General features: G+C 51.6%; 1 long non-coding RNA gene across 1 annotated transcript; it reads left to right on the top strand.

The window, feature by feature from the left end:
- Positions 1 to 5706: 5706 nt before the first annotated feature.
- LOC138361662 (uncharacterized) lies at positions 5707 to 7282 on the top strand. The gene is made up of 2 exons (XR_011227094.1): positions 5707 to 6171; positions 6560 to 7282. It is a non-coding gene; the product is annotated as an uncharacterized lncRNA (long non-coding RNA).
- The last annotated feature ends 17362 nt before the right edge of the window (positions 7283 to 24644 follow it).

The raw sequence follows: 24644 nt of genomic DNA, 5'->3' as shown, positions 1-24644 counted from the left end.
ACCACCGCCAGGAGAGGTGAGGTGAGGTGAGGTGAGGTGAGAGCTCAGCTGGCTGGCTGGCTGGCTGGCTACCTCGACCCTCCCTCCCTCCGCCCTCGAGTTAAACACATTTCTACCTCTCTCACCACCATTCTCGCTCTTATTACGCTCCCCACGCCTGCTCAAGGTGAGGTGCACGTGTGTAGGTAGGTGTGTGTCACACGTGGAGAAGGTAAAGAGCCTCTTTTGAGTTAGCAGGAACGAGATAAGGAGTCAGGAGGAGAGCGAGGCGGCGGGCGGCGGCGGCGGCGGCGGCGATGATCAGCTGTTGATCTTGTTGCCACGTTGCTGGCCAGTGGGAAGTGTTGCGGGTGTTGGCGGGTGTTTTATGGCCACAGTGTGTCGGGGAAAAGTGTCGCTAGTGACACAGTATTGTTGCATCTAGTGTCACTGTGGGTTAATAAAGGGTTGGGAGTGTAAATGGACGAAGATGAGCCGTCCACTGTGGCAACACCGCACACACAGTTGAGGCGAGGGCCGGCTCCCTCCGCCGCCTGCAGTTATACACATGTACCGTCCATTCACGCTCTTATTACGCTCCCCACACCTGCTCAACGTAAGGTGCACGTGTGTAGGTAGGTGCGTGTCACACTTGGAGAAGGTAAAGAGGCACTGTTGAAGTAGGAGCAACGAGATAATGACTCAGGAGAGAGAGATTGAGCGTCCATCTAGTCAGCCACAATGTGGGAAGACTCACCAACAGAAAACGAGAATATTCCCACCCCCAGACTCCACCACCCGACATTTTTCGCCACCTTTACCCGCCCATTTCTCCCAGCCCCGCCCACCTTCCCCACAAACACGCCCACCATCAAATGCACAATCAAAAACCACAACCACTCCCACCCACCAACCCCCGCCCACTCTCTACACTACGCCCAACCACTACATAACAACCCACACATTGTGCATAAGGCCTGGGTCCCCTCTACTATATAAAGCCAACAACTCCAACTATATAACCTATCTCCACAAATTACACTCGAATTATTACACCCAGCGACACCCCACAATCCCACCATACTAACTGCGCCGCCAGCCATGCCTCCTCCTCCTCCTCCTCCTCCATCCCACAACAGTTACCTCACTCACTCCACTCTTTCTTTACACCACTACATACATACACCAAGGATTGGGCTACATACATACATACATACATACATACATACATCTCCAAATGTATATATATGTCAGCTAAGGCAGGAAGGAACAAGCACCACCACCACCACCACCTTCCTCACGACCCCCGCCCCCGCCCCCGCCCCCCACGGCCCCAGTAAGCCTAGCAGTAGTAGTAGTGTGTGACGTCATCACCACCTGGTACGGCCCCCCCCCCCTCCCTCCCTTCTGCTCCAACTGTCACACATTTTCAAAATGATTTCTCTATTGGTTTAATATTTATAATTATTATATTGCTTAATATATATTAAATAATAACCTCCCTCTGTCTGTCTGTCTGTCTGTCTGTCTGTCTGTCTGTCTGTCTGTCTGTCTGTCTGTCTGTCTGTCTGTCTATCTGTCTATCTATCTATCTATCTCTCTATCTCTCTATATCTCTATCTATCTATCTATCTCTATCTATCTCTATCTATCTCTATCTATCTCTATCTATCTCTATCTCTCTATCTCTCTATCTCTCTATCTCTATCTCTATCTCTATCTCTCTCTCTCTCTCTCTCTCTCTCTCTCTCTCTCTCTCTCTCTCTCTCTCTCTCTCTCTCTCTCTCTCTCTCTCTCTCTCTCTCTCTCTCTCCAATTCAAATGACTTAAACCAACCTTATAAACTCATCAAATCGAGTCAGGTTCGGACCTGACTCGATTTTACATCTGTGAGGTTAGGTTTGATGCCTGTGAGCTTAGGTTTGATGCCTGTGAGGTTAGAACGTTCGTGAGAACGAGTTTCGTGAGTGCGAACGTTCGTGAGAACGAGTTTCGTGAGTGCAAACGTTCGAGTGAAGGAAATTTCGTGAGTGCAAACGTTCGTGTGAAGGAAATTTCGTGAGTGCAAACGTTCGTGTGAAGGAAATTTCGTGAGTGCAAACGTTCGTGTGAAGGAAATTTCGTGAGTGCAAACGTTCGTGTGAAGGAAATTTCGTGAGTGCAGACGTTCGTGTGAAGGAAATTTCGTGAGTGCAAACGTTCGTGTGAAGGAAATTTCGTGAGTGCAAACGTTCGTGTGAAGGAAATTTCGTGAGTGCAAACGTTCGTGTGAAGGAAATTTCGTGAGTGCAAACGTTCGTGTGAAGGAAATTTCGTGAGGGCAAACGTTGGTGAGAAGCGACATTGGGTGCCCACTCACACCTGTGGATGCCCGGTTAGACCTGTGGGTGCCCGGTCAGACGTGTGGGTGCCCGCTCAGACCTGTGGGTGCCCGGTCAGAGCTGTGGGTGCCCGCTCAGACCTGTGGGTGCCCGCTCAGACCTGTGGGTGCCCGCTCAGACCTGTGGGTGCCCGGTCAGACCAGTGGGTGCCCGCTCAGACTTGTGGGTGCCCGGTCAGACCAGTGGATGCCCGGTCAGACCTATGGGTGCCCGGTCAGACGTGTGGGTGCCCGCTCAGACCTGTGGGTGCCTGGTCAGACCTGTGGGTGCCGGCTCACACCTGTGGGTGCCCGCTCACACCTGTGGGTGCCCGCTCACACCTGTGGGTGCCTGGTCAGACCTGTGGGTGCCCGCTCACACCTGTGGGTGCCCGCTCACACCTGTGGGTGCCTGGTCAGACCTGTGGGTGCCCGCTCACACCTGTGGGTGCCTGGTCAGACCTGTGGGTGCCCGCTCACACCTGTGGGTGCCCGCTCACACCTGTGGGTGCCTGGTCAGACCTTTGGGTGCCCGCTCACACCTGTGGGTGCCCGCTCACACCTGTGGGTGCCCGCTCACACCTGTGGGTGCCCGCTCACACCTGTGGGTGCCCGCTCACACCTGTGGGTGCCCGCTCACACCTGTGGGTGCCCGCTCACACCTGTGGGTGCCCGGTCAGACCTATGGGTGCCCGCTCACACCTGTGGGTGCCCGGTCAGACCTGTGGGTGCCCGGTCAGACCTGTGGGTGCCCGCTCACACCTGTGGGTGCCTGGTCAGACCTTTGGGTGCCCGCTCACACCTGTGGGTGCCCGCTCACACCTGTGGGTGCCCGCTCACACCTGTGGGTGCCCGCTGAGACCTGTGGGTGCCCGCTCACACCTGTGGGTGCCCGCTGAGACCTGTGGGTGCCCGCTCACACCTGTGGGTGCCCGCTCACACCTGTGGGTGCCCGCTCACACCTGTGGGTGCCTGGTCAGACCAGTGGGTGCCCGCTCACACCTGTGGGTGCCCGCTCACACCTGTGGGTGCCCGCTCAGACCTTTGGATGCCCGCTCAGACGTGTGGGTGCCCGCTCACACCTGTGGGTGCCCGCTCACACCTGTGGGTGCCCGCTCACACCTGTGGGTGCCCGCTCACACCTGTGGGTGCCCGGTCAGACCTGTGGGTGCCCGCTCACACCTGTGGGTGCCCGCTCACACCTGTGGGTGCCCGCTCAGACCTTTGGATGCCCGCTCAGACCTGTGGGTGCCTGGTCAGACCTTTGGGTGCCCGCTCACACCTGTGGGTGCCCGCTCACACCTGTGGGTGCCCGCTCACACCTGTGGGTGCCTGGTCAGACCTGTGGGTGCCCGCTCACACCTGTGGGTGCCCGCTCAGACCTTTGGATGCCCGCTCAGACGTGTGGGTGCCCGGTCAGACCTGTGGGTTCCCGCTCAGACCTGTGGGTTCCCGCTCAGACCTGTGGGTGCCCGCTCACACCTGTGGGTGCTCGCTCACACCTGTGGGTGCCCGGTCAGATCTGTGGGTGCCCGGTCAGACCTGTGGGTGCCCGGTCAGACCTGTGGGTGCCCGCTCAGACCTGTGGGTGCCCGCTCACACCTGTGGGTGCTCGCTCACACCTGTGGGTACCCGGTCAGACCTGTGGGTGCCCGGTCAGACCTGTGGGTGCCCGGTCAGACCAGTGGGTGCCCGCTCACACCTGTGGGTGCCCGCTCACACCTGTGGGTGCTCGCTCACACCTGTGGGTGCCCGGTCAGACCTGTGGGTGCCCGGTCAGACCTGTGGGTGCCCGGTCAGACCTGTGGGTGCCCGGTCAGACCTGTGGGTGCCCGCTCACACCTGTTGGTGCCCGCTCACACTTGTGGGTGCCCGCTCACACTTGTGGGTGCCCGCTCACACCTGTGGGTGCTCGCTCACATCTGTGGGTGCCCGGTCAGACCTGTGGGTGCCCGGTCAGACCTGTGGGTGCCCGGTCAGACCAGTGGGTGCCCGCTCCCACCTGTGGGTGCCCGCTCACACCTGTGGATGCCCGCTCACACTTGTGGGTGCCTGGTCACACCTGTAGGTGCCCGCTCACACCTGTGGGTGCCCGCTCACACCTGTGGGTGCCCGCTCACACCTGTGGGTGCCCGGTCAGACCAGTGGGTTCCCGCTCACACCTGTGGGTGCCCGCTCACACCTGTGGGTGCCCGCTCAGACCTGTGGGTGCCCGCTCAGACCTGTCGGTGCCCGCTCAGACCTGTGGGTGCCCGCTCAGACCTGTGGGTGCCCGCTCAGACCTGTGGGTGCCCGCTCAGACCTGTGGGTGCCCGCTCAGACCTGTGGGTGCCCGCTCACACCTGTGGGTGCCCACTCCCACCTGTGGGTGCCCGCTCACACCTGTGGGTTCCCGCTCACACCTGTGGGTTCCCGCTCACACCTGTGGGTGCCCGCTCACACCTGTGGGTGCCCGCTCACACCTGTGGGTGCTCGCTCAAACCTGTGGGTGCCCGCTCCCACCTGTGGGTGCCCGCTCACACCTGTGGGTGCCCGCTCACACCTGTGGGTGCCCGCTCAGACCTGTGGGTGCCCGCTCACACCTGTGGGTGCCCGCTCAGACCTGTGGGTGCCCGCTCCCACCTGTGGGTGCCCGCTCACACCTATGGGTTCCCGCTCACACCTGTGGGTGCCCGCTCACACCTGTGGGTGCTCGCTCAAACCTGTGGGTGCCCGCTCCCACCTGTGGGTGCCCGCTCAGACCTGTGGGTGCCCGCTCAGACCTGTGGGTGCCCGCTCAGACCTGTGGGTGCCCCGTCAGACCTGTGGGTGCCCGCTCACACCTGTGGGTGCCCGCTCACACCTGTGGGTGCCCGCTCAAACCTGTGGGTGCTCGCTCCCACCTGTGGGTGCCCGCTCACACCTGTGGGTGCTCGCTCAAACCTGTGGGTGCCCGCTCCCACCTGTGGGTGCCCGCTCACACCTGTGGGTGCCCGCTCAGACCTGTTGGTGCCCGCTCAGACCTGTGGGTGCCCGGTCAGACCTGTGGGTGCCCGCTCACACCTGTGGGTGCCCGCTCACACCTGTGGGTGCCCGCTCACACCTGTGGGTGCCCGCTCACACCTGTGGGTGCTCGCTCAAACCTGTGGGTGCCCGCTCCCACCTGTGGGTGCCCGCTCACACCTGTGGGTGCTCGCTCCCACCTGTGGGTGCCCGCTCCCACCTGTGGGTGCCCGCTCACACCTGTGGGTGCCCGCTCACACTTGTGGGTGCCCGCTCCCACCTGTGGGTGCCCGCTCAGACCTGTGGGTGCCCGCTCACACCTGTGGGTGCCCGCTCACACCTGTGGGTGCCCGCTGTTATGATCTCAGCCTGCAGGAGAAACGAGTCTCCCTTCTTGAGAGTTATTCAGCAAGCCTGACCTAACTAGAAGGTCTAGCAAGTATTGAGGTGATAACGCATATGTAAAATAGTTGGTTGGATATGTGTAACAGTTTGAGATTATGGGCAATGCAGAAGAAAATAGATAAATGACGGGCTAGGAGATGTGGACATTTTGCTGGAGGCGTGAGGCTCGCTTCCGGAGGACCTTGACCTCACTTGAGTGCCAGACATCGCAGGGGGAAGCCGCGCTCCGTTGAGCTCCCGTCAGAAGGGAACCCCTAGTGATATATCTCTAAGAGAAGAGAAGTGTGCAGACGTGCCAGCTGTGGAATCGAGCTGGGGACGTGTGGTCTCAAGTCGTGGACGATAATTAGTGAATATTAAGCCGCCCGGAGGCATTATTGTGGGCCGTGGGAGCGCCCTGACCAGACGCCGTCAGAGGGAAAGCGCCCTCGACCAATTAATCTGTGGTAAGCACGATATACGCCAGTTCATAGTGATCACTTGTAGTTGGTCATGTCCCCAGCGACAGTAGCGATGTTTATTTATAAGTTAGACATGTTTTAATAAGGCAGAAAGCCTGAAATAAGAGAGTGGAGAGGGAGGAACACGGAGCGACGTCCGCCCCCTCTGAGCGCTGGCGGACGACTGAGGGAGCCTGGCTCCGGATGTAGGAAGACCCTCCCAGCGAGTGAGGACCGCCGCCAGGCGAGGTGGAGTATGGACCCGCCCAAAACGGGGGAGTCCACTCTCACTGTATGTAGAGAACAGATAGAGGTTTGAGGCAAGCATATTGTGTGGTTATTTTTGTTTATGTGTTAAAGGGGAACATTTTATTGGAGTGTCGATGGGTTGCAGGTTTGTCTTTTGGGGAAGAAGTTGCTGAGAACTTCGAAGCCAGCAGATGATGTAGCTGATGAGACTCCCAGGTAGTGGAGCAGAGGACCTCGAGCTGTGAGGAGAAGCAGCAGTGAAGAGGAGTGTCACGTGCTTCTGTAGAGGTGGTGTAGCAGCCAAGAGAGCTGTGGAGGACCCTAGCAGAAGGGTGAAGCACCGTAGTTACTCAAGGAAACTTCATGATAGCAGCCTGGAGGAGCTGCAGAGGATCCTGGTAGTGAAGCCCGGAAGAACCTAAGGATATTAGGGTTGTGAACTTCCAGAGGTGGAAGGGGAAGTTCTGGTGGATTACTTATAGGGAGTTGATAGTGTTTGGTTGTCATTAGCGTGCAAGACGCAGTGAGAGGTGAGTGACTGTTTGCATTCTTATGTCAAGGAGTTTTTTATACTGAAGTATCAATGAACATTTATACTGGTATATGTTATTGCATTCAAATGCTGATTTTCTATATATACATTATCTTGCTGATAGTGCAACAGTGTATGTAGGCTTGACCAACTTGAGGAGGTTAATGGTATCAGGTGGCGAACCAGGAGATAGGATACCCCTTGATAAGCTGATAATAGAGTTCTGATGGTATTGGAGTGCAACCTGATTGTGATATTATAGAGTATAGGATTCATTATTATTATATGTGTGTATGTATCGTGTATGTGCTTTGTCCAGTAAATGTGTCACAATTTGCTGGTGTTTGCCCTTGTCCTAGTGAGGCTTCCCAGGAGGTAGTAAAGAAGGAGAGAGAAAGAACCAAGAACCACTGCTGTGGACAGGGTAAGAGGTAATACTAGTAAGTCATAGGGGATTGAGGAGATCGTATCTCATAAGGAGAGAGTGGGGAGTCACAGCGGCTCGAGTGGGTGTGTGCACGTGACAACGAGGCTAAGTGTTGGAGCCGCATCCCCTAAACGTGTGACGTTGAGCCCCTCTCCAAGAGCCAGAAGCGCCAAGGGTGATCTCCTAGTATAAGCACTCTACCGAGTTGTGGGTTGGGTTGTCCATAGAGAAGGATCAACAGCGACAACACCAACCAACCCACAGTCTATAATACCGCTCACACCTGTGGGTGCCCGCTCACACCTGTGGGTGCCCGCTCACACCTGTGGGTGCCCGCTCACACCTGTGGGTGCCCGCTCACACCTGTGGGTGCCCGCTCACACCTGTGGGTGCCCGCTCACACCTGTGGGTGCCCGCTCCCACCTGTGGGTGCCCGCTCAGACCTGTGGGTGCCCTCTCACACCTGTGGGTGCCCGCTCACACCTGTGGGTGCTCGCTCAGACCAGTGGGTGCCCGCTCACACCTGTGGGTGCCCGCTCCCACCTGTGGGTGCCCGCTCCCACCTGTGGGTGCCCGCTCCCACCTGTGGGTGCCCGCTCCCACCTGTGGGTGCCCGCTCCCACCTGTGGGTGCCCGCTCACACCTGTGGATGCCCGCTCCCACCTGTGGGTGCCCGCTCAGACCTGTGGGTGCCCTCTCACACCTGTGGGTGCCCGCTCACACCTGTGGGTGCTCGCTCAGACCAGTGGGTGCCCGCTCACACCTGTGGGTGCCCGCTCCCACCTGTGGGTGCCCGCTCCCACCTGTGGGTGCCCGCTCCCACCTGTGGGTGCCCGCTCCCACCTGTGGGTGCCCGCTCCCACCTGTGGGTGCCCGCTCCCACCTGTGGATGCCCGCTCCCACCTGTGGGTGCCCGCTCCCACCTGTGGGTGCCCGCTCCCACCTGTGGGTGCCCGCTCCCACCTGTGGGTGCCCGCTCCCACCTGTGGGTGCCCGCTCCCACCTGTGGGTGCCCGCTCCCACCTGTGGGTGCCCGCTCAGACTTGTGGGTGCCCGCTCACACCTGTGGGTGCCCGCTCAGACCTGTGGGTGCCCGCTCCCACCTGTGGGTGCCCGCTCAGACTTGTGGGTGCTCGCTCACACCTGTGGGTGCCCGCTCAGACTTGTGGGTGCTCGCTCACACCTGTGGGTGCCCGCTCAGACCAGTGGGTGCCCGCTCAGACCAGTGGGTGCCCGCTCAGACCAGTGGGTGCCCGGTCACACTTGTGGGTGCCCGCTCAGACCTGTGGGTGCCCGCTCAGACCTGTGGGTGCCCGCTCACACCTGTGGGTGCTCACTCAAACCTGTGGGTGCCCGCTCACACCTGTGGGTGCTCGCTCAAACCTGTGGGTGCCCGCTCAAACCTGTGGGTGCCCGCTCACACCTGTGGGTGCTCGCTCAAACCTGTGGGTGCCCGCTCACACCTATGGGTGCCCGCTCAGACGTGTGGGTGCCCGCTCAGACCAGTGGGTGCCCGCTCAGACCTGTGGGTGCCCGCTCAGACGTGTGGGTCCCCGCTCAGACCTGTGGGTGCCCGCTCACACCTGTTGGTGCCCGCTCATACCTGTGGGTGCCCGCTCACACCTGTGGGTGCCCGCTCAGACCTGTGGGTGCCCGCTCAGACCTGTGGGTGCCCGCTCACACCTGTTGGTGCCCGCTCACACCTGTTGGTGCCCGCTCACACCTGTGGGTGCCCGCTCACACCTGTGGGTGCCCGCTCACACCTGTGGGTGCCCGCTCACACCTGTGGGTGCCCGCTCACACCTGTGGGTGCCCGCTCACACCTGTGGGTGCCCGCTTACACCTGTGGGTGCCCGCTCACACCTGTGGGTGCCCGCTCACACCTGTGGGTGCCCGTTCACACCTGTGGGTGCCCGCTCACACCTGTGGGTGCCCGCTCACACCTGTGGGTGCCCGCTCACACCTGTGGGTGCCCGCTCCCACCTGTGGGTGCCCGCTCAGACCTGTGGGTGCCCTCTCACACCTGTGGGTGCCCGCTCACACCTGTGGGTGCTCGCTCAGACCAGTGGGTGCCCGCTCACACCTGTGGGTGCCCGCTCCCACCTGTGGGTGCCCGCTCCCACCTGTGGGTGCCCGCTCCCACCTGTGGGTGCCCGCTCCCACCTGTGGGTGCCCGCTCCCACCTGTGGGTGCCCGCTCCCACCTGTGGATGCCCGCTCCCACCTGTGGGTGCCCGCTCCCACCTGTGGGTGCCCGCTCCCACCTGTGGGTGCCCGCTCCCACCTGTGGGTGCCCGCTCCCACCTGTGGGTGCCCGCTCCCACCTGTGGGTGCCCGCTCCCACCTGTGGGTGCCCGCTCCCACCTGTGGGTGCCCGCTCAGACTTGTGGGTGCCCGCTCACACCTGTGGGTGCCCGCTCAGACCTGTGGGTGCCCGCTCCCACCTGTGGGTGCCCGCTCAGACTTGTGGGTGCTCGCTCACACCTGTGGGTGCCCGCTCAGACTTGTGGGTGCTCGCTCACACCTGTGGGTGCCCGCTCAGACCAGTGGGTGCCCGGTCACACTTGTGGGTGCCCGGTCACACTTGTGGGTGCCCGCTCAGACCTGTGGGTGCCCGCTCAGACCTGTGGGTGCCCGGTCACACTTGTGGGTGCCCGCTCAGACCTGTGGGTGCCCGCTCAGACCTGTGGGTGCCCGCTCACACCTGTGGGTGCTCACTCAAACCTGTGGGTGCCCGCTCACACCTGTGGGTGCTCGCTCAAACCTGTGGGTGCCCGCTCAAACCTGTGGGTGCCCGCTCACACCTGTGGGTGCTCGCTCAAACCTGTGGGTGCCCGCTCACACCTATGGGTGCCCGCTCAGACGTGTGGGTGCCCGCTCAGACCAGTGGGTGCCCGCTCAGACCTGTGGGTGCCCGCTCAGACGTGTGGGTCCCCGCTCAGACCTGTGGGTGCCCGCTCACACCTGTTGGTGCCCGCTCATACCTGTGGGTGCCCGCTCACACCTGTGGGTGCCCGCTCAGACCTGTGGGTGCCCGCTCAGACCTGTGGGTGCCCGCTCACACCTGTTGGTGCCCGCTCACACCTGTTGGTGCCCGCTCACACCTGTGGGTGCCCGCTCACACCTGTGGGTGCCCGCTCACACCTGTGGGTGCCCGCTCACACCTGTGGGTGCCCGCTCACACCTGTGGGTGCCCGCTCACACCTGTGGGTGCCCGCTTACACCTGTGGGTGCCCGCTCACACCTGTGGGTGCCCGCTCACACCTGTGGGTGCCCGCTCACACCTGTGGGTGCCCGCTCACACCTGTGGGTGCCCGCTCACACCTGTTGGTGCCCGCTCACACCTGTTGGTGCCCGCTCACACCTGTGGGTGCCCGCTCACACCTGTGGGTGCCCGCTCACACCTGTGGGTGCCCGCTCACACCTGTGGGTGCCCGCTCACACCTGTGGGTGCCCGCTCACACCTGTGGGTGCCCGCTTACACCTGTGGGTGCCCGCTCACACCTGTGGGTGCCCGCTCACACCTGTGGCTGCCCGCTCCCACCAGTGGGTGCCCGCTGACACCTGTGGGTGCCCGCTCCGACCTGTGGGTTCCCGCTCCGACCTGTGGGTGCCCGCAGGGGGGTTTGGGCAAAATGTGACCCACCGCCGCTTTCAGTAATTGGCAGATTTTTGGTATAAAAATTCGGAACTTCAAACGGCGAATAGGTGCAGAGAGCCAGAATTTCTATCCAAAGTTTGGCTCAGGCACTGAACAGGCACATGCAAATGACCTGCTACGGATGTGCGACAGGTTTGCCTTAAACCAGCAAATAGTAGAACCAACTAGGAAGGAGAACACGCTGGACCTCATTTTCACTAATAATGATGAGTTGATCGGGATCATAATGATTACAAATACCTGTTACTCAGATCACAACTTAATTGAAGTTGTGACAACCATGGGGAATGGACCTTCAAAACCAGTTTAGATTCCTGGTGGAGGAGATTTCAGCAAATTCAACTTCAATAATAAACAGATAAACTGGGAGCAAATAAACGAGGACTTCACAGAAATAAACTGGGAAGAACAGCTAGGAAATGCAAACCTGAACCAGTGCCTGGAAAAAATAAGCTCAGTAGCACTAGAAATATGTTCTAATCGCATACCCCTAAGAAAAAAGAGGAAGAGATGCAGATTGGAACGGGAACGTCGTTCCCTATATAGGCGAAGAAAACGAATCGCGGAACAACTTGAGAGTCGCACCCTATCTCAAGAACGGCGAAGAAGGTTAGGTAGAGAAATAGAAGCAATTGAACTCAAGCTACAAGAATCATACAAAACCCAGGAGAGGCAAAGAGAGCAAAAGGCCATCAGTGAAATAGAGAGAAATCCGAAATATTTTTCTCCTATGCAAAATCAAGATCAAAAACCACATCTAGTATCGGGCCCCTGCGAAAGGGAGATGGAACTTTCACCGATGACAACAAAGAAATGAGCGAGTTACTGAGGAAGCAGTACGACTGTTTTCAGCGAGCCATTAAATGCACTAAAGATTGATAACCCAAATGAATTTTTCATGGATATGATACCAACATCAAATCATATATCAGACGTCGTTCTATACCCACTAGATTTTGAAGAAGCCATAAACAGTATGCCTATGCACTCTGCACCAGGCCCGGATTCTTGGAACTCCATATTCATCAAGAACTGTAAAAAACCACTATCGCAGGCCCTCCACATTCTGTGGAGACAAAGTCTAGATACTGGCGTTATCCCTGACATACTAAAAACAGCAGAGATAGCACCACTCCATAAAGGAGGAAATAAGGCAGAGGCAAAAAATTACAGACGGATAGTACTAACATCGCACATCATAAAAATTTTTGAGAGAGTGCTAAGAAGTAAGATCACAAAATACATGGAATCACAGCATCTCCATAACCCCGGACAACATGGTTTCAGAACAGGGCGCTCTTGCCTGTCGCAGTTGCTGGACCACTATGATATGGCATTAGATGCTATGGAAGACAAACAAAACGCTGATGTAATTTACACAGATTTCGCAAAAGCTTTTGATAAATGTGACCATGGTGTTATTGCACATAAAATGCGTTCAAAAGGAATTACCGGGAAAATAGGCAGATGGATCTACAATTTCCTGACTAACAGAACCCAATGTGTAATAGTCAACAAAATAAAATCCAGCCCATCAACCGTGAAGAGCTCAGTCTCCCAGGGTACTGTGCTTGCTCCAGTACTTTTTCTCATCCTCATATCGGACATAGACCAGAACACAACCTATAGCACTGTATCATCCTTTGCAGATGACACTAGGATTTTCATGAGAGTTGGCAACATAGAGGACACGGCAAACCTCCAATCAGATGTTGATCAGGTCTTTCACTATCGCAGAAAAGAAAATAATATGCCAATTATGCCAGGCTACAGAAAATAATATGGCGTTTAACGAGGATAAGTTCCAGCTCATGCGCTATGGAAAAATTGAAGATATAAAAACAGAAACCACGTACAAAACTCAGGCAAATCATAACATAGAACGAAAAGGCAATGTAAAGGATCTGGGTGTACTCATGTCGGAAGACCTTACCTTTAAAGAACACAATAAAGTAGCCGTCACAACTGCAAGAAAAATGACAGGTTGGATAACAAGAACTTTTCACACTAGAGATGCTATACCGATGATGATACTTTTCAAAACGCTTGTGCTATCTAGAGTGGAGTACTGCTGCACAATGACAGCACCTTTCAAAGCTGGAGAAATTGCTGACCTAGAGAGCGTGCAGAGATCCTTTACTGCTAGAATCCACTCAGTAAAACATCTAAATTACTGGGACCGACTAAAGAGCCTAAATCTGTACTCCCTTGAGCGCAGGCGGGAGAGATACATAATAATTTACACGTGGAAAATAATTGAGGGGCTGGTCCCAAACCTGCACACAGAAATAACACCACATGAGACCAGAAGACATGGCAGGATGTGCAGAATACCCCCGTTGAAAAGCAGAGGTGCAACAGGTACTCTGAGAGAGAACTCTATCAACATCAGAGGCCCGAGACTGTTCAACACGCTTCCACTACACATAAGGGGCATAACTGGCCGACCCCTCACAGTGTTCAAGAGAGAACTGGATAAGCACCTCCAAAGGATACCTGATCAACCAGGCTGTGACTCATACGTCAGGCTGCGAGCAGCCGCGTCTAACAGCCTGGTTGATCAGTCCAGCAACCAGGAGGCCTGGTCGACGACCGGGCCGCGGGGACACTAAGCCCCGGAAGCACCTCAAGGTAGCAGGTATCGAGTTAGGGATGTTTGGGATATTTTGAAAACTGCAGGGGGGTTTGGGCAAAATGTGACCCACCGCCGGTTTCAGTAATTGGCATATTTTTGGTATAAAAAGTCGGAATTTCAAACTGCGAATCATTGCAGAGAGCCAGAATTTGGGTCTAAAATATGGCTCAGGTATCGAATTTGGGATGTTTGGGATATTTTGAAAACTGCAGGGGGGTTTGGGCAAAATGTGACCCACCGCCGCTTTCAGTAATTGGCATATTTTTGGTATAAAAAGTCGGAATTTCAAACTGCGAATAGGTGCAGTGAGCCAGAATTTGGGTCCAAAATATGGCTCAGGTATCGAATTTGGGATGTTTGGGATATTTTGAAAACTGCAGGGGGGTTTTGGCAAAATGTGACCCACCGCCGCTTTCAGTAATTGGCAAATTTTTGGTATAAAAAGTCGGAATTTCAAACTGCGAATAGGTGCAGAGAGCCAGAATTTGGGTCCAAAATATGGCTCAGGGATCGAATTTAGGATGTTTGGGATATTTTGAAAACTGCAGGGGGGTTTGGGCAAAATGTGACCCACCGCTGCTTTCAGTAATTGGCAGATTTTTGGTATAAAAAGTCGAAATTTCAAACTGCGAATAGGTGCAGAGAGCCAGAACTTGGGTCTAAAATATGGCTCAGGTATCGAATTTGGGATGTTTGGGAAATTTTGAAAACTGCAGAAGGGTTTGAGCAAAATGTGACCCACCGCCGGTTTCAGTAATTGGCATATTTTTGGTATAAAAAGTCGGAATTTCAAACTGCGAATCGTTGCAGAGAGCCAGAATTTGGGTCTAAAATATGGCTCAGGTATCGAATTTGGGATGTTTGGGATATTTTGAAAACTGCTGGGGGGTTTGGGCAAAATGTGACCCACCGCCGCTTTCAGTAATAGGCAGATTTTTGGTATAAAAAGTAGGAATTTCAAACTGCGAATAGGTGCAGAGAGCCAGAATTTGGGTCCAAAATATGGCTCAGGTATCGAATTTGGGATGTTTGGGATATTTTGAAAACTGCGGGGGGGTTTGGGCAAAATGTGACACACCGCCGATTTCAGTAATTGGCATATTTTTTGTATAAAAAGTCGGAATTTCAAACTGCGAATAGGTGCAGAGAGCCAGAATTTGGATCCAAAATATGGCTCAGGTATCGAATTTGGGATGTTTGAGATATTTTGAAAAATGCAGGGGGGTTTGGGCAAAATGTGACCCACCGCCGCTTTCAGTAATTGGCATGTTTTTGGTATAAAAAGTCGGAATTTCAAAATGCGAATAGGTGCAGAGAGCCTGAATTTGGGTTCAAAATATAGCTCAGGTATCAAATTTGGGATGTTTGGGATATTTTGAAATTTGCAGGGGGGTTTGGACAAAATGTGACCCACCGCCGGTTTCAGTAATTGGCAGATTTTTTGTATAAAAAGTAGGAATTTCAAACGGCGAATAGGTGCAAAGAGCCAGAATTTGGATCCAAAATATGGCTCAGGTATCGAATTTGGGATGTTTGAGATATTTTGAAAACAGCAGGGGGGTTTGGGCAAAATGTGACCCACCGCTGCTTTCAGTAATTGGCATATTTTTGGTATAAAAAGTCGGAATTTCAAACTGCGAATAGGTGCAGAGAGCCAGAATTTGGGTCCAAAATATTGCTCAGGTATCGAATTTGGGGTGTTTGGGATATTTTGAAAACTGCAGGGGGGTTTGGGCAAAATGTGACCCACCGCCCCTTTCAGTAATTTGCAAATTTTTGGTATAAAAGTCGGAATTTCAAACTGCGAACAGGTGCAGAGAGCCAGAATTTGGGTCGAAAATATGGCTCAGGTGTCGAATTTGGTATGTTTGGGATATTTTGAAAACTGCAGGGGGGTTTGGGCAAAATGTAACCCACCGCCGCTTTCAGTAATTGGCAGATTTTTGGTATAAAAAGTCGGAATTTCAAACTGCGAATAGGTGCAGAGAGCCAGAATTTGGGTCCAAAATATGGCTCAGGTATCGAATTTGGGATGTTTGGGATATTTTTAAAAATGCAGGGGGGTTTGAGCAAAATGTGACCCACCGCCACTTTCAGTAATTGGCAGATTTTTGGTATAAAAATTCGGAACTTCAAACGGCGAATAGGTGCAGAGTGCCAGAATTTGGGTCCAAAATATGGCTCAGGTATCGAATTTGGGATATTTTAAAAACTGCAGGGGGGTTTGGGCAAAATGTGACCCACCGCCGCTTTCAGTAATTGGCATATTTTTGGTAAAAAAAGTCGGAATTTCAAACAGCGAATAGGTGCAGAGAGCCAGAATTTGGGTCCAAAATATAACTCAGGTATCGAGTTTGGGATGTTTGGGATATTTTGAAAAATGCAGGGGGGTTTGGGAAAAATGTGACCCACTGCCGCTTTCAGTAATTGGCATATTTTTGGTATAAAAAGTCGTAATTTCAAACTGCGAATAGGTGCAGAGAGCCAGAATTTGGGTCCAAAATATGGCTCAGGTATCGAATTTGGGATGTTTGGGATATTTTGAAAAATGCAGGGGGGTTTGGGAAAAATGTGACCCACTGCCGCTTTCAGTAATTTGCAAATTTTTTGTATAAAATTCGGAATTTCAAACTGCGAATAGGTGCAGAGAGCCAGAATTTGGGTCAACAATATGGCTAGGGTATCGAATTTTGGATGTTTGGGATATTTTGAAAACTGCAGGGGGGTTTGGGAAAAATGTGACCCACCGCTGCTTTCAGTAATTGGCATGTTTTTGCTATAAAAAGTCGGAATTTCAAACTGAGAATAGGTGCAGAGAGCCAGAATTAGGGTCCAAAATATTGCTCAGGTATCGAATTTGGGATGTTTGGGATATTTTGAAAACTGCAGGGGGGTTTGGGCAAAATGTAACCCACTGCCGCTTTCAGTAATTGGCAGATTTTTGGTATAAAAAGTCGGAATTTCAAACTGCGAATAGGTGCAGAGAGCCAGAATTTGGATCCAAAATATGGCTCAGGTATCGAATTTGGGATGTTTGAGATATTTTGAAAAATGCAGGGGGGTTTGGGCAAAATGTGACCCACCGCCGCTTTTAGTAATTTGCAAATTTTTGGTATAAAATTCAGAATTTCAAACTGTGAATAGGTGCAGAGAGCCAGAATTTGGGTCAAAAATATGGCTCGGGTATCAATCTTGGGATGTTTGGGATATTTCGAAAACTGCAGGGGGGTTTGGGCAAAATGTGACCCACCGCTGCTTTCAGTAATTGGCAGATTTTTTGTATAAAAAGTCGGAATTTCAAACAGCGAATAAGTGCAGAGAGTCAGAATTTGGATCCAAAATATGGCTCAGGTATCGAATTTGGGATGTTTTGGATATTTTGAAAACTGCAGGGGGGTTTGGGCAAAATGTGACCCACCGAGGCTTTCAGTAATTGGCATATTTTTGGTATAAAAAGTCGGAATTTCAAACTGCGAATAGGTGCAGAGAGCCAGAATTTGGGTCCAAAATATGGCTCAGGTATCGAATTTGGGATGTTTTGGATATTTTGAAAACTGCAGGGGGGTTTGGGCAAAATGTGACCCACCGCCGCTTTCAGTAATTGGCATGTTTTTGGTATAAAAAGTCGGAATTTCAAAATGCGAATAGGTGCAGAGAGCCTGAATTTGGGTTCAAAATATAGCTCAGGTATCAAATTTGGGATGTTTGGGATATTTTGAAATTTGCAGGGGGGTTTGGACAAAATGTGACCCACCGCCGGTTTCAGTAATTGGCAGATTTTTTGTATAAAAAGTAGGAATTTCAAACGGCGAATAGGTGCAGAGAGCCAGAATTTGGATCTAAAGTATGGCTCAGGTATCGAATTTGGGATGTTTGGGAAATTTTGAAAACTGCAGGGGGGTTTGGGCAAAATGTGACCCACCGCCGCTTTCAGTAATTTGCAAATTTTTGGTATAAAAGTCGGAATTTCAAACTGCGAACAGGTGCAGAGAGCCAGAATTTGGGTCGAAAATATGGCTCAGGTGTCGAATTTGGTATGTTTGGGATATTTTGAAAACTGCAGGGGGGTTTGGGCAAAATGTGACCCACCGCCGCTTTCAGTAATTGGCAGATTTTTGGTAAAAAAAGTCGGAATTTCAAACAGCGAATAGGTGCAGAGAGCCAGAATTTGGGTCCAAAATATAGCTCAGGTATCGAGTTTGAGATGTTTGGGATATTTTAAAAACTGCAAGGGGGTTTGGGCAAAATGTGACCCACCGGCGCTTTCAGTAATTGGCATATTTTTTGTATAAAAAGTCGTAATTTCAAACTGCGAATAGGTGCAGAGAGCCAGAATTTGGGTCCAAAATATGGCTCAGGTATCGAATTTGGGATGTTTGGGATATTTTGAAAAATGCAGGGGGGTTTGGGAAAAATGTGACCCACCGCCGCTTTCAGTAATTTGCAAATTTTTGGTAGAAAATTCGGAATTTCAAACTGCGAATAGGTGCAGAGAGCCAGAATTTGGGTCAACAATATGGCTAGGGTATCGAATTTTGGATGTTTGGGATATTTTGAAAACTGCAGGGGGGTTTGGGAAAAATGTGACCCACCGCTGCTTTCAGTAATTGGCATATTTTTGCTATAAAAAGTCGGAATTTCAAACTGAGAATAGGTGCAGAGAGCCAGAATTTGGGTCCAAAATATTGCTCAGGTATCGAATTTGGGATGTTTGGGATATTTTGAAAACTGCAGGGGGGTTTGGGCAAAATGTAACCCACTGCCGCTTTCAGTAATTGGCAGATTTTTGGTATAAAAAGTCGGAATTTCAAACTGCGAATAGGTGCAGAGAGCCAGAATTTGGGTCCAAAATATGGCTCAGGTATTGAATTTGGGATGTTTGGGATATTTTTAAAAATGCAGGGGGGTTTGGGCAAAATGTGACCCACCGCCGCTTTCAGTAATTGGCAGATTTTTGGTATAAAAATTCGGAACTTCAAACGGCGAATAGGTGCAGAGAGCCAGAATTTGGGTCCAAAATATGGCTCAGGTATCGAATTTGGGATATTTTAAAAACTGCAGGGGGGTTTGGGCAAAATGTGACCCACCGCCGCTTTCAGTAATTGGCATATTTTTGGTAAAAAAAGTCGGAATTTCAAACAGCGAATAGGTGCATAGAGTCAGAATTTGGGTCCAAAATATGGCTCAGGTATCGAATTTTGGATGTTTGGGATATTTTGAAAACTGCAGGGGGGTTTGAGCAAAATGTGACCCACCGCCGCTTTCAGTAATTTGCAAATTTTTGGTATAAAATTCGGAATTTCAAACTGCGAATAGGTGCAGAGAGCCAGAATTTGGGTCCAAAATATGGCTCAGGTATCGAATTTTGGATGTTTGGGATATATTGAAAACTGCAGGGGGGTTTGAGCAAAATGTGACCCACCGCCGCTTTCAGTAATTTGCAAATTTTTGGTATAAAATTCGGAATTTCAAACTGCGAATAGGTGCAGAGAGCCAGAATTTGGGTCAACAATATGGCTCGGGTATCGAATTTTGGATGTTTGGGATATTTTGAAAACTGCAGGGGGGTTTGGGAAAAATGTGACCCACCGCTGCTTTCAGTAATTGGCATATTTTTGGTATAAAAAGTCGGAATTTCAAACTGAGAATAGGTGCAGAGAGCCAGAATTTGGGTCAACAATATGGCTCAGGTATCGAATTTTGGATGTTTGGGATATTTTGAAAACTGCAGGGTGGTTTGGGCAAAATGTGACCCACCGCTGCTTTCAGTAATTGGCATATTTTTGGTATAAAAATTCGGAATTTCAAACTGCGAATAGGTGCAGAGAGCCAGAATTTGGGTTGAAAATATGGCTCAGGTATCGAATTTGGGATGTTTGGGATATTAAAAAAACTGTAGGGGGGTTTGGGCAAAATGTGACCCACCGCCGGTTTCAGTAATTGGCAGATTTTTTGTATAAAAAGTAGGAATTTCAAACGGCGAATAGGTGCAGAGAGCCAGAATTTTGGTCCAAAGTATTGCTCAGGTATCGAATTTGGGATGTTTGGGATATTTTGAAAACTGCAGGGGGGGTTTGGGCAAAATGTGACCCACCGCCGTTTTCAGTAATTGGCAGATTTTTGGTATAAAAAGTAGGAATTTCAAACTGCGAATAGGTGCAGAGAGCCAGAATTTGGGTCGAAAATATGACTCGGGTAGCGAATTTGGGATAATTGGGATATTTTGAAACTGCAGGGGGGTGTGGGCAAAATGTGACCCACCGCCGCTTTCAGTAATATGCATTTTTTCGGTATAAAAAGTCGGAATTTCAAACTGAGAATACGTGCAGAGAGCCTGATTTTGGCTCCAAAATGTGGCTCTGGAGTCGAATTTGGGATGTTTAGGATATTTTGAAAACTGCAGGGGGTTTGGGTAAAATGTGACCCACCGCTGCTCTTAGTAATTGGCATATTATTGGTATAAAAAGTCGGTACTTCAAACTGCGAATACGTGCAGAGAGTCAGATTTTGGCTCCAAATTGTAGATCTAGTGTGGAATTTGGGATGTTTTTATATTTTTAAAACTGCAGGGGGGTTTGAGCAATTCGAACAATTCGATACCAAAATAAAAGACGTAGCATAAAAATTATGTGAGAAAATTGAAAAGAGTACACACATTTTAGTGCGTGTGAGCGCTTACATGCTCATCTTGAAGTGAATCGGCCAGGTCGACCTTGGGGTGGGCTGAGCCTCGCGCGTTAGGTTAGTCAAAGTGTTGATCAGCAATGATAGCTTCACGGAGCCTCCGGGTTCAGCCAGAAACTGGCGATTTCGCTGACATTCAATGCTGTTTTTTTTATTTTAATAATTATTTATTGGTATAGGATTTAGGACTTGAAGTACTGTTTGATTGCTTATTAATAAATAGACATGGTTTGCATTTTAATTTAATAACTGTATTTGCAGGTATTCTTTTATCCCAGGAGCAAGTGGAGAAGGAAGAGATTGACAAACTAATAATGTATGATTCATCTGCAAAACCTAACGGGGAGAAGACACTTCCAGAATACATTAGTCGAATGGCTGATAACCAGAAAGATATTTATTACCTAACAGCTCCCTCAAGAGAATTATCAGAGACTTCTCCATATTTTGAGCGAAAGTAGAAAGTAGCCCAATTTTTGGGCTACTAGTAGCAAAAGTAGTCAATTTTAGGCTAATAGTAGCAAAGGTAGCCCAATTTGGGGCTACTAGTAGCAAAAGTAGCCCAATTTTTGGGCTGCCATTAGCGAAATTAGCCCCATTTTTCTGCTGAATAGCGCAATTTTTGGGCTATAAGTAGCCCAATTTTGGGCTACTAGTAGCAAAAGTAGCCAAATTTTTGGGCTACTAGTAGCGAAAATTACCCAATTTTTGTCTTTTAGTAGCACAAGTAGCCCAATTTTTTGGCTACTGGTAGCAAAAGTAGCAAAAAAAAATTGGGCTAATAGTAGCAAAAGTAGCCCAATTTTTTGGGAAGGGGTAGGAAGGATGGATAGGGGGGGAGGGGGGGGGATCTTACAAAAAATCATAAAATCCTACTAAAAATTAAAAGTTTTTTAACCCCCACCCCCTACCACACCTGTAATTTTTCTTAAATTAAAAAATTCCTTTAATTTTTAGTAGGATTTTATGATTTTTTGTAAGATCCCCCCCTCCCCCCCTTCCCATCCCCCCTACCACCCCCCACCCCCGACTCCCCCACCCCCCCTACCCCCCCTGTAATTTTTCTTAAATTTTGGCCGCTAGCGGCTAAAAACGCCCGATTTTTGGCCGCTAGCGCCGAAAATTGCCCGTATTTTGGCTGCTAGTAGCGAAAATCGTCCGATTTTTGGCTGCTAGCGGCTAAAATCGCACGATTTTTGCCCGCTAGCGCCGAAAATTGCCCGTATTTTGGCCGCTAGTGGCGAAAATCGCCCGATTTTTGGCTGCTAGCGGCTAAAATCACCCGATTTTTGGCCGCTAGCGCAGAAAATTGCCCGTATTTTGGCCGCTAGTGGCGAAAATCGCCCGATTTTTGGCTGCTAGCGGCTAAAATCGCACGATTTTTGGCCGCTAGCGCAGAAAATTGCCCGTATTTTGGCCGCTAGTGGCGAAAATCGCCCGATTTTTGGCTGCTAGCGGCTAAAATCGCACGATTTTTGGCCGCTAGCGCAGAAATTTGCCCGTATTTTGGCCGCTAGTGGCGAAAATCGCCCGATTTTTGGCTGCTAGCGGCTAAAATCGCACGATTTTTGGCCGCTAGCGCAGAAAATTGCCCGTATTTTGGCCGCTAGTGGCGAAAATCGCCCGATTTTTGGCTGCTAGCGGCTAAAATCGCACGATTTTTGGCCGCTAGCGGCTAAAATCGCCCGATTTTAGGATGCTAGCGGCGAAAATCGGGCGATTTCTGGCTGCTAGCGACGAAAATCGGCCGATTTATGCCCGCTAGCGGCGAAAATCAGGCGATTTAAGGCTGCTAGCGGCGAAAATCGCCCGATTTTTGGCCGCTAGCGGCAAAAGTCGCCCGATTTTTGGGCCCGTAGCGGCTAAAAACGCCCGATTTTTGGCTGCTAGTGGCGAAAATCGCCCGATTTTAGGCTGCTAGCGGTAAAAGTCGCCCGATTTTTGGGCCGCTAGCGGCTAAAATCGGCCGATTTTTGCCCGCTAGCGGCTAAAACCTCCCGATTTCCGGCCGCTAGCGGCGAAAATCGCCAAATTTTTGGCCACTAGCGGCTAAAATCGCCCGATTTTTGCCCGCTAGCGGCAAAAACCTCTCGATTTTTGGCCGCTAGTGGCGAAAATCGCAAATTTTTTGGCCGCTAGCTGCTAAAATCGCCGGATTTTTGGCCGGTAGCGGCTAAAATCGCCCGATTTTTGGCCGCTAGCGGCTAAAATCACCCTATTTTAGGATGCTAGCGGCGAAAATCGCCTGATTTTTGGCCACTAGCGACAAAAATCGCCCGATTTTTGGTTGCTAGTGGCTAAAATCGCCCGATTTTTGGCCGCTAGCTGCTAAAATCGGCCGATTTTTGGCCGCTAGTGGCTAAAATCGACCGATTTTAGGCTGCTAGCGGCGAAAATTGCCTGATTTTTGGCCGCTAGCGGCGAAAATCGTTCGATTTTTGGCCGCTAGCGACGAAAGTCGCCTGATTTTTGACCAGTAGTGTCAAAAATCGCCCGATTTTTTGCCGCTAGCGGCTAAAGTCGCCTGATTTTTGGCCGCTAGCGGCGAAAATCGCCCGATTATTGGCTGCTAGGGGGTAAAGTCGCCCGATTTTTGGCCGCAAGTGGCAAAAATCGCCCTATTTTAGGCTGCTAGCGGCAAAAATCGCCCAATTTTTTGGCCGCAAGTGGCGAAAATCACCCGATTTTTGGCCGCTAGCGACGAAAGTCGCCCGATTTTTGGCCACTAGCGACAAAAATCGCCCGATTTTTGGTTGCTAGCAGCGAAAATCGTCTGATTTTTGTCCGCTAGCGGCTAAAATCGCCCGATTTTTGACCGCTAGCGTTCGAAAATCGCCCGATTTTTTGCCGATAGCAGCGAAAATCGCCCGATTTTTGACCGCTAGCGGCTAAAGTCGCCCGATTTTTGGCCACTAGCGGCGAAAATCGCCCGATTTTTGGCCGCTAGCGGCTAAAGTCGCTCGATTTTTGGCAGCTAGTTGCGAAAATCGCCCGATTTTAGGCTGCTAGCGGCAATTATCGCCCGATTTTTTTGCCGCTAGCGGCGAAAGTCCCCCGATTTTTGGCCGCTATCGACGAAAGTCACCCGATTTTTTACCACAAGCGGCAAAAATCGCCTAATTTTTGGCCGCTAGCGGCGAAAATCGCCTGATTTTAGGCTGATAGCGGCTAAAATCGCCCGATTTTTTGGCCGCTAGCGGCTAAAATCGCCCGATTTTTGGCTGCTAGCAGCGAAAATCGCCCGATTTTTGGCCACTAGCGGCGAAAATCGCCCGTATTTTGGCTGCTAGTGGCGAAAATCGCCAAATTTTTGGCCGCTAGCAGCTTCAATCGCCCGATTTTTGGCCGCTAGCGGCTAAAATCGCCCGATTTTTGGCCGCTAGCGGCTAAAATCGCCCGATTTTAGGCTGTTAGCGGCGAAAATTGCCTGATTTTTGGCCGCACGCGGCGAAAATCGCCTAATTTTTGGCCGCTAGCGACGAAAGTCGCCTGATTTTTTACCAGTAGTTTAAAAAATCGCTGAATTTTTGGTCCCTAACAGCTAAAGTTTCCCGATTTTTGGCCGCTAGCGGCGAAAATCGCCCGATTATTGGCTGCTAGCGGCTAAAGTCGCCCGATTTTTGGCCGCAAGTGGCAAAAATCGCCCGATTTTAGGCTGCTAGTGGCTAAAATCGCCCAATTTTTTGGATGCAAGCGGCGAAAATCACCCGATTTTTGGCCGCTAGCGACGAAAGTCGCCCGATTTTTTACCACTAGCGGCAAAAATCGCCCGATTTTTGGCCGCTAGCGGCAAAAATCGCCCGATTTAGGCTCCTAGCGGCTAAAATCGCCAGATTTTTGGCCGCTAGCGGCGAAAATCTCCCGATTTTTGGCCACTAGCGGTTAAAATCGCCCGACTTTTGACCGCTAGCGGCAAAAATCGTTCGATTTTTGGGCCGCTAGCGGCGAAAATTATCTGATTTAGGCCGCTAGCGGCTAAAATCGCCATATTTGTGGCCGCTAGCGGCAAAAGTCGCCCGATTTTTGGGCCGCTAGCGGCGAAAATCGCCCTATTTAGGTTGCTAGCGGCTTAAATCGCCCGATTTTTGCCGCTAGCGGCTAAAATCGCCCGATTTTTGCCCGCTAGGTGCGAAAATCGCCCGATTTTTGGCCGCTAGCGGCGAAAATCGCCCGATTTTTGACCGCTAGCGGCTAAAGTCGCCCGATTTTTGGCCGCTAGCGACGAAAATCGCCCGATTTTTGGCCGCTAGCAGCTAAAGTCGCCCGATTTTTGGCAGCTAGTTGCGAAAATC

The sequence above is a fragment of the Procambarus clarkii genome, unplaced genomic scaffold (assembly GCF_040958095.1).
Source record: "Procambarus clarkii isolate CNS0578487 unplaced genomic scaffold, FALCON_Pclarkii_2.0 HiC_scaffold_573, whole genome shotgun sequence".
In the NCBI taxonomy this organism is placed as follows: Eukaryota; Metazoa; Arthropoda; class Malacostraca; order Decapoda; family Cambaridae; genus Procambarus; species Procambarus clarkii.
Note: the sequence above shows the minus strand (reverse complement) of the source record. Positions and strands in the feature narration are given on the sequence as shown.